Source organism: Schistocerca americana, chromosome 1, assembly GCF_021461395.2.
Source record: "Schistocerca americana isolate TAMUIC-IGC-003095 chromosome 1, iqSchAmer2.1, whole genome shotgun sequence".
Classification (NCBI taxonomy): domain Eukaryota; kingdom Metazoa; phylum Arthropoda; class Insecta; order Orthoptera; family Acrididae; genus Schistocerca; species Schistocerca americana.
The window spans coordinates 416,722,911-416,736,108 of NC_060119.1; the positions used below are offsets into that span (position 1 = coordinate 416,722,911).

At 49.2% G+C, this 13,198-nt stretch overlaps 4 pseudogenes; all 4 read left to right on the forward strand.

Annotated features, from left to right (window-relative positions):
- The first annotated feature begins 2,391 nt into the window (after positions 1-2,391).
- LOC124553917 lies at positions 2,392-2,604 on the forward strand (annotated as a pseudogene).
- A 3,262-nt stretch (positions 2,605-5,866) lies between these two features.
- LOC124554013 lies at positions 5,867-6,079 on the forward strand (annotated as a pseudogene).
- A 3,254-nt stretch (positions 6,080-9,333) lies between these two features.
- On the forward strand, positions 9,334-9,546 carry LOC124554017 (annotated as a pseudogene).
- Positions 9,547-12,800: 3,254 nt separating this feature from the next.
- On the forward strand, positions 12,801-13,013 carry LOC124554022 (annotated as a pseudogene).
- Positions 13,014-13,198: the final 185 nt, after the last annotated feature.

Consider the following 13,198-nt stretch of genomic DNA (forward strand, 5'->3'; position numbering starts at 1 on the left):
CTAGCTGTATGTATTGCCCTTAATCCAAAGGTCACAGGCGACTGTCGGGCTAGAGACATACGTACCATCACCGTTCTTAACACTGTTTATAAGTTGGTGGCACGAAGTGTGGCTTCACGTCTTAAACAGGTAACGAATAAGGTACTTTGTCCCACTCAATCATGTGGCGTTTCGAATCGAACCACCTTCACCACTGCTTCTATATACCGTGATGCTGTCTTACTCACCCACCGCCGACGCTCGAACCCCGGGTGCAATTGATCCCTAGATTTCGCCGGTGCCTTCGATAGGGTGTCCCATCCTTACCTGCTGGCCGTTATGTCGCGGATGGGTTTCGGGGAGCACTTCATAAGAGTCATCCGGCACTTCTTGGATGGAGCAAATTCCACAATCATTGTGAACGGCTGCAGATCACGACCAGTTCCCATCAGATGATCAGTTCGACAAGGGTGTCCCTTGTCAGTGTATTTTATCGCTTTGGACCCCGTGCTGCGTGACATCGGACGGATGGTCGATGGTGTTCCTTTCCCAGGCGTCACCTTCCGCAGTGCGGCATACGCGGATGGTGTAGGTGTGTTTGTAGCAAACGCCAGGGACATCGATTCAGTTCGCCGAGTCCTCCACGTTTATGAACGAGCATCCGGTGCCATTTTAAAATCCAACAAAATGGTGCTAATCCCACTAGGACCACGATCATTGACCATCGAGCGCCCATGGTTCCGGATTGTAGGGGATCAACGTATCTTGGGTCTTGAGGTGACTGCCTGTCCGCAGCGCATGTTAACACTCACGTGCAGGCGGATTCTCACGCGCATCAGAGGACTTTGCGTGAGTCACACTGATCGACGACTCGACCTCCATCAACGAATCCAACTGATTAATACTTACATCCTATAACGGGCATGGTATGTAGCACAACTCCTTACGCTACCGAAACAAACCAGCAGAGCCATCTCACAAACAGTATATTGCCTGTTGTGGCGGCATGCACTATTCAAAGTTGATGCACAGACTTGTACACTGCCAAAGGTCGATGGTGGCGTTGGACTCATTGACTTTCCCCGCAAATGTGCGGCAATCCTGATTCACCGTATCGCCACTTTGCGTGAGATTGACCCAGGTGGGACAACAGCGGTGCTTTTCGACCGTTATCGCCCACAATCGGCGCGTGAACCAGTATGTTTGACACATATTACATTCCGGATGACGGCAGTCAAGGTCTATTACCTCAATCAAAGTTACGTCCTAACAGTGGCCACCGACAAGGCACGCACATCGAAGCGCCTTTACTAGGCGCTTCGAGAGCCAGCCCACACCACATAAATTGGAGGACAGACGACCGTCGGTCATCTGGCACCAAGCTTGGGCTAATATCAACCACCCAGCCCTCCCCACAGAAGTTTCAGCGCTATGGTATCGCGTTGTAAACAATTTAATACCCACTAATCATCGCTTGGCGGCCATCCGCCTATGGCCCTCGGCTGCTTGCGGCCGATGTGGTGACGTAGACACCAGAGAGCATCGTCTCTTATGCCCTCACGTCACAGAAGTGTGGGACCTTGCACATGTGCTATTAGCGCTGATCGGTGGGACTACACTGGACTATGTGCCAATCGACTGGTTCCTTACCCCTGATATTGAGACCAACCCCCGAAAACGACATAACGCAGTGGTGTGGCTCTTGGGCCACACCATTTTCACGATCTATGACCTTTGCCTCACCGATGCTGTCTCTTTCATGGACTACCTTTGGAGCCAGCATCGCCAGGCGGAATGTGACCGGAAATATACCATTACTTTTGCAAGATTTCTTAAAGTTGCAATGGTTCATGGTTATCAAAAGGTGTTCCAGGCTGAGTAAGGCACCTCGTATAAGAATTGCCTGAGTGTACCCCTGGATCTTTGTCACTCGGACTTTCAAACTACTCTTGACTTAACCATACCCCAGGTTTGATATTGGCCTTCTGGGCCTCACTAGAGTAGATTGTTCTATGATACTGATAACATGGAAATTGGTTACATGGAAATTGTGTGAACGTTGTATGAAAAATTATTGGAAAATTGGAAAACACATAATCTATCTTAGAGGATTATTACTTCGTTAATTCTATGGGCTATGGGATTATCTCGCCAGTTTCGTTTGAGTGTGCTACCGTCGCTGTTTTTTTTTTTTTGCCTTCATTTCTGTCTTTATTTATATCTTTCTATTTAGTTTTTAACATCATCACTTGCCTCACACCTGCAGAGGGAAGTGTGTTTCTGAGGAGTGTGTCGTCGCCCCCTGAGGCATAGCAGAGTATGCCTCCGCTTTTATTTTCGGTTTATGGCAATAAGTCTTGCTGCTAACAACACCCTGCTTTACGTGCTGCGTCGACACTAGAGGATGGCGGCATTTTTGGAGAGGAAAAGGTAGGGCTATAGGGGAGGTAGGAGGGAAAAAAAGTGTAGTATCTGTTCTTATCAGCTTAATATCTGATACGTCCTGCATTGCACGACCAGAATATTAAACTCATTTTTGGCTTATGACGGAGTGCTAGGGGCTTGCTCCACCTCTGTCGCGGGTTGGCCCATCATTGCAGTACCGTCGGGATCGGCCCACCTAAAATTAATTAAAACACAGCCTGAAATGGGTTAACATTCTGCAGTGATCAGATATTCCGCTGGTAGCAAAACTTGTCGTAGTTGTTGATGTGCCCAGTAGTTAGTTGCTTACACACCACGATTTCTTTTAATTAATTTAAGATTATCTTAAGAATTTTTTTTTTTTTTGCGGTTAGCCGGACCGCACTTGCAGCCGCATTACGCTAGGCTGGTAATTTATGGTGGCACGGGACAGTGCCTTCGGATGCCTCGTTAGCGTCTCTTATGGTCCTATCGCAGATAATTTTAATAATATTTTTTGGAGTTATAACCTTAGCTCCTCGCGAACGTCGTCGTCGTCGTCGTCGCCGCCGCACGCACGCAGAATACGTGGTACACACGCACACACACATATGCAGTAGGCGGTGGACGATTTAAGCACTCGGCTAGGTGTAGCTCGCGCCAGTATAGCTCGCGCCGGCCTGGCGCTGCTGTGGGGCGGCCTCACGGCTTCTCCACTGGCCTGGCAGCTAGCGGCGTTCAAATGGGAGTCGCAGTTTACTCCTCGACATGGAGGGTGGTACTGGGCTGTTGACGAGTGCTCTCGTATTTTGTCGTTCCCTCCGGCACTTGCTTTTGCGATGTTTTCGACGGTCGCCTGTTGCCATATCGGCCCGCACCACCGTGTGTGACCCCCACATGTGGGGCGTACATGCTGCAAGCATTTAGGCCCTGACACTGCGGTTTTTCATCTCTGGCGGTACTCCGCAATGATACCGCCCTTCGATTGTGCCATTCCAGCACTAATTGAAGTGCTAGGTTTTCCGGCCTGTTAGGAGACCACTTCTGCAAAATGTGCGAGGAGATTTTTGCTGGTTGCGAGCTACCCGCCGATTTTCTAGCTGTATGTATTGCCCTTAATCCAAAGGTCACAGGCGACTGTCGGGCTAGAGACATACGTCCCATCACCGTTCTTAACACTGTTTATAAGTTGGTGGCACGAAGTGTGGCTTCACGTCTTAAACAGGTAACGAATAAGGTACTTTGTCCCACTCAATCATGTGGCGTTTCGAATCGAACCACCTTCACCAGTGCTTCTATATACCGTGATGCTGTCTTACTCACCCACCGCCGACGCTCGAACCCCGGGTGCAATTGATCCCTAGATTTCGCCGGTGCCTTCGATAGGGTGTCCCATCCTTACCTGCTGGCCGTTATGTCGCGGATGGGTTTCGGGGAGCACTTCATAAGAGTCATCCGGCACTTCTTGGATGGAGCAAATTCCACAATCATTGTGAACGGCTGCAGATCACGACCAGTTCCCATCAGATGATCAGTTCGACAAGGGTGTCCCTTGTCAGTGTATTTTATCGCTTTGGACCCCGTGCTGCGTGACATCGGACGGATGGTCGATGGTGTTCCTTTCCCAGGCGTCACCTTCCGCAGTGCGGCATACGCGGATGGTGTAGGTGTGTTTGTAGCAAACGCCAGGGACATCGATTCAGTTCGCCGAGTCCTCCACGTTTATGAACGAGCATCCGGTGCCATTTTAAAATCCAACAAAATGGTGCTAATCCCACTAGGACCACGATCATTGACCATCGAGCGCCCATGGTTCCGGATTGTAGGGGATCAACGTATCTTGGGTCTTGAGGTGACTGCCTGTCCGCAGCGCATGTTAACACTCACGTGCAGGCGGATTCTCACGCGCATCAGAGGACTTTGCGTGAGTCACACTGATCGACGAGTCGACCTCCATCAACGAATCCAACTGATTAATACTTACATCCTATAACGGGCATGGTATGTAGCACAACTCCTTACGCTACCGAAACAAACCAGCAGAGCCATCTCACAAACAGTATATTGCCTGTTGTGGCGGCATGCACTATTCAAAGTTGATGCACAGACTTGTACACTGCCAAAGGTCGATGGTGGCCTTGGACTCATTGACTTTCCCCGCAAATGTGCGGCAATCCTGATTCACCGTATCGCCACTTTGCGTGAGATTGACCCAGGTGGGACAACAGCGGTGCTTTTCGACCGTTATCGCCCACAATCGGCGCGTGAACCAGTATGTTTGACACATATTACATTCCGGATGACGGCAGTCAAGGTCTATTACCTCAATCAAAGTTACGTCCTAACAGTGGCCACCGACAAGGCACGCACATCGAAGCGCCTTTACTAGGCGCTTCGAGAGCCAGCCCACACCACATAAATTGGAGGACAGACGACCGTCGGTCATCTGGCACCAAGCTTGGGCTAATATCAACCACCCAGCCCTCCCCACAGAAGTTTCAGCGCTATGGTATCGCGTTGTAAACAATTTAATACCCACTAATCATCGCTTGGCGGCCATCCGCCTATGGCCCTCGGCTGCTTGCGGCCGATGTGGTGACGTAGACACCAGAGAGCATCGTCTCTTATGCCCTCACGTCACAGAAGTGTGGGACCTTGCACGTGTGCTATTAGCGCTGATCGGTGGGACTACACTGGACTATGTGCCAATCGACTGGTTCCTTACCCCTGATATTCAGACCAACCCCCGAAAACGACATAACGCAGTGGTGTGGCTCTTGGGCCACACCATTTTCACGATCTATGACCTTTGCCTCACCGATGCTGTCTCTTTCATGGACTACCTTTGGAGCCAGCATCGCCAGGCGGAATGTGACCGGAAATATACCATTACTTTTGCAAGATTTCTTAAAGTTGCAATGGTTCATGGTTATCAAAAGGTGTTCCAGGCTGAGTAAGGCACCTCGTATAAGAATTGCCTGAGTGTACCCCTGGATCTTTGTCACTCGGACTTTCAAACTACTCTTGACTTAACCATACCCCAGGTTTGATATTGGCCTTCTGGGCCTCACTAGAGTAGACTGTTCTATGATACTGATAATATGGAAATTGGTAACATGGAAATTGTGTGAACGTTGTATGAAAAATTATTGGAAAATTGGAAAACACATAATCTATCTTAGAGGATTATTACTTCGTTAATTCTATGGGCTATGGGATTATCTCGCCAGTTTCGTTTGAGTGTGCTACCGTCGCTGTTTTTTTTTTGCCTTCATTTCTGTCTTTATTTATTTCTTTCTATTTAGTTTTTAACATCATCACTTGCCTCACACCTGCAGAGGGAAGTGTGTTTCTGAGGAGTGTGTCGTCGCCCCCTGAGGCATAGCAGAGTATGCCTCCGCTTTTATTTTCGGTTTATGGCAATAAGTCTTGCTGCTAACAACACCCTGCTTTACGTGCTGCGTCGACACTAGAGGATGGCGGCATTTTTGGAGAGGAAAAGGTAGGGCTATAGGGGAGGTAGGAGGGCAAAAAAATTTTGTACCTGTTCTTATCAGCTTAATATCTGATACGTCCTGCATTGCACGACCAGAATATTAAACTAATTTTTGGCTTATGACGGAGTGCTAGGGGCTTGCTCCACCTCTGTCGCGGGTTGGCCCGGCATTGCAGTACCGTCGGGATCGGCCCACCTAAAATTAATTAAAACACAGCCTGAAATGGGTTAACATTCTGCAGTGATCAGATATTCCGCTGGTAGCAAAACTTGTCGTAGTTGTTGATGTGCCCAGTAGTTAGTTGCTTACACACCACGATTTCTTTTAATTAATTTAAGATTATCTTAAGAATTTTTTTTTTTTGCGGTTAGCCGGACCGCACTTGCAGCCGCATTACGCTAGGCTGGTAATTTATGGTGGCACAGGACAGTGCCTTCGGATGCCTCGTTAGCGTCTCTTATGGTCCTATCGCAGAAAATTTTAATAATATTTTTTGGAGTTATAACCTTAGCTCCTCGCGAACGTCGTCGTCGTCGCCGCCGCACGCACGCAGAATACGTGGTACACACGCACACACACATATACAGTAGGCGGTGGACGATGTAAGCACTCGGCTAGGTGTAGCTCGCGCCAGTATAGCTCGCGCCGGCCTGGCGCTGCTGTGGGGCGGCCTCACGGCTTCTCCACTGGCCTGGCAGCTAGCGGCGTTCAAATGGGAGTCGCAGTTTACTCCTCGACATGGAGGGTGGTACTGGGCTGTTGACGAGTGCTCTCGTATTTTGTCGTTCCCTCCGGCACTTGCTTTTGCGATGTTTTCGACGGTCGCCTGTTGCCATATCGGCCCGCACCACCGTGTGTGACCCCCACATGTGGAGCGTACATGCTGCAAGCATTTAGGCCCTGACACTGCGGTTTTTCATCTCTGGCGGTACTCCGCAATGATACCGCCCTTCGATTGTGCCATTCCAGCACTAATTGAAGTGCTAGGTTTTCCGGCCTGTTAGGAGACCACTTCTGCAAAATGTGCGAGGAGATTTTTGCTGGTTGCGAGCTACCCGCCGATTTTCTAGCTGTATGTATTGCCCTTAATCCAAAGGTCACAGGCGACTGTCGGGCTAGAGACATACGTCCCATCACCGTTCTTAACACTGTTTATAAGTTGGTGGCACGAAGTGTGGCTTCACGTCTTAAACAGGTAACGAATAAGGTACTTTGTCCCACTCAATCATGTGGCGTTTCGAATCGAACCACCTTCACCACTGCTTCTATATACCGTGATGCTGTCTTACTCACCCACCGCCGACGCTCGAACCCCGGCTGCAATTGATCCCTAGATTTCGCCGGTGCCTTTGATAGGGTGTCCCATCCTTACCTGCTGGCCGTTATGTCGCGGATGGGTTTCGGGGAGCACTTCATAAGAGTCATCCGGCACTTCTTGGATGGAGCAAATTCCACAATCATTGTGAACGGCTGCAGATCACGACCAGTTCCCATCAGATGATCAGTTCGACAAGGGTGTCCCTTGTCAGTGTATTTTATCGCTTTGGACCCCGTGCTGCGTGACATCGGACGGATGGTCGATGGTGTTCCTTTCCCAGGCGTCACCTTCCGCAGTGCGGCATACGCGGATGGTGTAGGTGTGTTTGTAGCAAACGCCAGGGACATCGATTCAGTTCGCCGAGTCCTCCACGTTTATGAACGAGCATCCGGTGCCATTTTAAAATCCAACAAAATGGTGCTAATCCCACTAGGACCACGATCATTGACCATCGAGCGCCCATGGTTCCGGATTGTAGGGGATCAACGTATCTTGGGTCTTGAGGTGACTGCCTGTCCGCAGCGCATGTTAACACTCACGTGCAGGCGGATTCTCACGCGCATCAGAGGACTTTGCGTGAGTCACACTGATCGACGAGTCGACCTCCATCAACGAATCCAACTGATTAATACTTACATCCTATAACGGGCATGGTATGTAGCACAACTCCTTACGCTACCGAAACAAACCAGCAGAGCCATCTCACAAACAGTATATTGCCTGTTGTGGCGGCATGCACTATTCAAAGTTGATGCACAGACTTGTACACTGCCAAAGGTCGATGGTGGCCTTGGACTCATTGACTTTCCCCGCAAATGTGCGGCAATCCTGATTCACCGTATCGCCACTTTGCGTGAGATTGACCCAGGTGGGACAACAGCGGTGCTTTTCGACCGTTATCGCCCACAATCGGCGCGTGAACCAGTATGTTTGACACATATTACATTCCGGATGACGGCAGTCAAGGTCTATTACCTCAATCAAAGTTACGTCCTAACAGTGGCCACCGACAAGGCACGCACATCGAAGCGCCTTTACTAGGCGCTTCGAGAGCCAGCCCACACCACATAAATTGGAGGACAGACGACCGTCGGTCATCTGGCACCAAGCTTGGGCTAATATCAACCACCCAGCCCTCCCCACAGAAGTTTCAGCGCTATGGTATCGCGTTGTAAACAATTTAATACCCACTAATCATCGCTTGGCGGCCATCCGCCTATGGCCCTCGGCTGCTTGCGGCCGATGTGGTGACGTAGACACCAGAGAGCATCGTCTCTTATGCCCTCACGTCACAGAAGTGTGGGACCTTGCACGTGTGCTATTAGCGCTGATCGGTGGGACTACACTGGACTATGTGCCAATCGACTGGTTCCTTACCCCTGATATTCAGACCAACCCCCGAAAACGACATAACGCAGTGGTGTGGCTCTTGGGCCACACCATTTTCACGATCTATGACCTTTGCCTCACCGATGCTGTCTCTTTCATGGACTACCTTTGGAGCCAGCATCGCCAGGCGGAATGTGACCGGAAATATACCATTACTTTTGCAAGATTTCTTAAAGTTGCAATGGTTCATGGTTATCAAAAGGTGTTCCAGGCTGAGTAAGGCACCTCGTATAAGAATTGCCTGAGTGTACCCCTGGATCTTTGTCACTCGGACTTTCAAACTACTCTTGACTTAACCATACCCCAGGTTTGATATTGGCCTTCTGGGCCTCACTAGAGTAGACTGTTCTATGATACTGATAATATGGAAATTGGTAACATGGAAATTGTGTGAACGTTGTATGAAAAATTATTGGAAAATTGGAAAACACGTAATCTATCTTAGAGGATTATTACTTCGTTAATTCTATGGGCTATGGGTTTATCTCGCCAGTTTCGTTTGAGTGTGCTACCGTCGCTGTTTTTTTTTTGCCTTCATTTCTGTCTTTATTTATTTCTTTCTATTTAGTTTTTAACATCATCACTTGCCTCACACCTGCAGAGGGAAGTGTGTTTCTGAGGAGTGTGTCGTCGCCCCCTGAGGCATAGCAGAGTATGCCTCCGCTTTTATTTTCGGTTTATGGCAATAAGTCTTGCTGCTAACAACACCCTGCTTTACGTGCTGCGTCGACACTAGAGGATGGCGGCATTTTTGGAGAGGAAAAGGTAGGGCTATAGGGGAGGTAGGAGGGCAAAAAAATTTTGTACCTGTTCTTATCAGCTTAATATCTGATACGTCCTGCATTGCACGACCAGAATATTAAACTAATTTTTGGCTTATGACGGAGTGCTAGGGGCTTGCTCCACCTCTGTCGCGGGTTGGCCCGGCATTGCAGTACCGTCGGGATCGGCCCACCTAAAATTAATTAAAACACAGCCTGAAATGGGTTAACATTCTGCAGTGATCAGATATTCCGCTGGTAGCAAAACTTGTCGTAGTTGTTGATGTGCCCAGTAGTTAGTTGCTTACACACCACGATTTCTTTTAATTAATTTAAGATTATCTTAAGAATTTTTTTTTTTTGCGGTTAGCCGGACCGCACTTGCAGCCGCATTACGCTAGGCTGGTAATTTATGGTGGCACAGGACAGTGCCTTCGGATGCCTCGTTAGCGTCTCTTATGGTCCTATCGCAGAAAATTTTAATAATATTTTTTGGAGTTATAACCTTAGCTCCTCGCGAACGTCGTCGTCGTCGCCGCCGCACGCACGCAGAATACGTGGTACACACGCACACACACATATACAGTAGGCGGTGGACGATGTAAGCACTCGGCTAGGTGTAGCTCGCGCCAGTATAGCTCGCGCCGGCCTGGCGCTGCTGTGGGGCGGCCTCACGGCTTCTCCACTGGCCTGGCAGCTAGCGGCGTTCAAATGGGAGTCGCAGTTTACTCCTCGACATGGAGGGTGGTACTGGGCTGTTGACGAGTGCTCTCGTATTTTGTCGTTCCCTCCGGCACTTGCTTTTGCGATGTTTTCGACGGTCGCCTGTTGCCATATCGGCCCGCACCACCGTGTGTGACCCCCACATGTGGAGCGTACATGCTGCAAGCATTTAGGCCCTGACACTGCGGTTTTTCATCTCTGGCGGTACTCCGCAATGATACCGCCCTTCGATTGTGCCATTCCAGCACTAATTGAAGTGCTAGGTTTTCCGGCCTGTTAGGAGACCACTTCTGCAAAATGTGCGAGGAGATTTTTGCTGGTTGCGAGCTACCCGCCGATTTTCTAGCTGTATGTATTGCCCTTAATCCAAAGGTCACAGGCGACTGTCGGGCTAGAGACATACGTCCCATCACCGTTCTTAACACTGTTTATAAGTTGGTGGCACGAAGTGTGGCTTCACGTCTTAAACAGGTAACGAATAAGGTACTTTGTCCCACTCAATCATGTGGCGTTTCGAATCGAACCACCTTCACCACTGCTTCTATATACCGTGATGCTGTCTTACTCACCCACCGCCGACGCTCGAACCCCGGCTGCAATTGATCCCTAGATTTCGCCGGTGCCTTTGATAGGGTGTCCCATCCTTACCTGCTGGCCGTTATGTCGCGGATGGGTTTCGGGGAGCACTTCATAAGAGTCATCCGGCACTTCTTGGATGGAGCAAATTCCACAATCATTGTGAACGGCTGCAGATCACGACCAGTTCCCATCAGATGATCAGTTCGACAAGGGTGTCCCTTGTCAGTGTATTTTATCGCTTTGGACCCCGTGCTGCGTGACATCGGACGGATGGTCGATGGTGTTCCTTTCCCAGGCGTCACCTTCCGCAGTGCGGCATACGCGGATGGTGTAGGTGTGTTTGTAGCAAACGCCAGGGACATCGATTCAGTTCGCCGAGTCCTCCACGTTTATGAACGAGCATCCGGTGCCATTTTAAAATCCAACAAAATGGTGCTAATCCCACTAGGACCACGATCATTGACCATCGAGCGCCCATGGTTCCGGATTGTAGGGGATCAACGTATCTTGGGTCTTGAGGTGACTGCCTGTCCGCAGCGCATGTTAACACTCACGTGCAGGCGGATTCTCACGCGCATCAGAGGACTTTGCGTGAGTCACACTGATCGACGAGTCGACCTCCATCAACGAATCCAACTGATTAATACTTACATCCTATAACGGGCATGGTATGTAGCACAACTCCTTACGCTACCGAAACAAACCAGCAGAGCCATCTCACAAACAGTATATTGCCTGTTGTGGCGGCATGCACTATTCAAAGTTGATGCACAGACTTGTACACTGCCAAAGGTCGATGGTGGCCTTGGACTCATTGACTTTCCCCGCAAATGTGCGGCAATCCTGATTCACCGTATCGCCACTTTGCGTGAGATTGACCCAGGTGGGACAACAGCGGTGCTTTTCGACCGTTATCGCCCACAATCGGCGCGTGAACCAGTATGTTTGACACATATTACATTCCGGATGACGGCAGTCAAGGTCTATTACCTCAATCAAAGTTACGTCCTAACAGTGGCCACCGACAAGGCACGCACATCGAAGCGCCTTTACTAGGCGCTTCGAGAGCCAGCCCACACCACATAAATTGGAGGACAGACGACCGTCGGTCATCTGGCACCAAGCTTGGGCTAATATCAACCACCCAGCCCTCCCCACAGAAGTTTCAGCGCTATGGTATCGCGTTGTAAACAATTTAATACCCACTAATCATCGCTTGGCGGCCATCCGCCTATGGCCCTCGGCTGCTTGCGGCCGATGTGGTGACGTAGACACCAGAGAGCATCGTCTCTTATGCCCTCACGTCACAGAAGTGTGGGACCTTGCACGTGTGCTATTAGCGCTGATCGGTGGGACTACACTGGACTATGTGCCAATCGACTGGTTCCTTACCCCTGATATTCAGACCAACCCCCGAAAACGACATAACGCAGTGGTGTGGCTCTTGGGCCACACCATTTTCACGATCTATGACCTTTGCCTCACCGATGCTGTCTCTTTCATGGACTACCTTTGGAGCCAGCATCGCCAGGCGGAATGTGACCGGAAATATACCATTACTTTTGCAAGATTTCTTAAAGTTGCAATGGTTCATGGTTATCAAAAGGTGTTCCAGGCTGAGTAAGGCACCTCGTATAAGAATTGCCTGAGTGTACCCCTGGATCTTTGTCACTCGGACTTTCAAACTACTCTTGACTTAACCATACCCCAGGTTTGATATTGGCCTTCTGGGCCTCACTAGAGTAGACTGTTCTATGATACTGATAATATGGAAATTGGTAACATGGAAATTGTGTGAACGTTGTATGAAAAATTATTGGAAAATTGGAAAACACGTAATCTATCTTAGAGGATTATTACTTCGTTAATTCTATGGGCTATGGGTTTATCTCGCCAGTTTCGTTTGAGTGTGCTACCGTCGCTGTTTTTTTTTTGCCTTCATTTCTGTCTTTATTTATTTCTTTCTATTTAGTTTTTAACATCATCACTTGCCTCACACCTGCAGAGGGAAGTGTGTTTCTGAGGAGTGTGTCGTCGCCCCCTGAGGCATAGCAGAGTATGCCTCCGCTTTTATTTTCGGTTTATGGCAATAAGTCTTGCTGCTAACAACACCCTGCTTTACGTGCTGCGTCGACACTAGAGGATGGCGGCATTTTTGGAGAGGAAAAGGTAGGGCTATAGGGGAGGTAGGAGGGCAAAAAAATTTTGTACCTGTTCTTATCAGCTTAATATCTGATACGTCCTGCATTGCACGACCAGAATATTAAACTAATTTTTGGCTTATGACGGAGTGCTAGGGGCTTGCTCCACCTCTGTCGCGGGTTGGCCCGGCATTGCAGTACCGTCGGGATCGGCCCACCTAAAATTAATTAAAACACAGCCTGAAATGGGTTAACATTCTGCAGTGATCAGATATTCCGCTGGTAGCAAAACTTGTCGTAGTTGTTGATGTGCCCAGTAGTTAGTTGCTTACACACCACGATTTCTTTTAATTAATTTAAGATTATCTTAAGAATTTTTTTTTTTTGCGGTTAGCCGGACCGCACTTG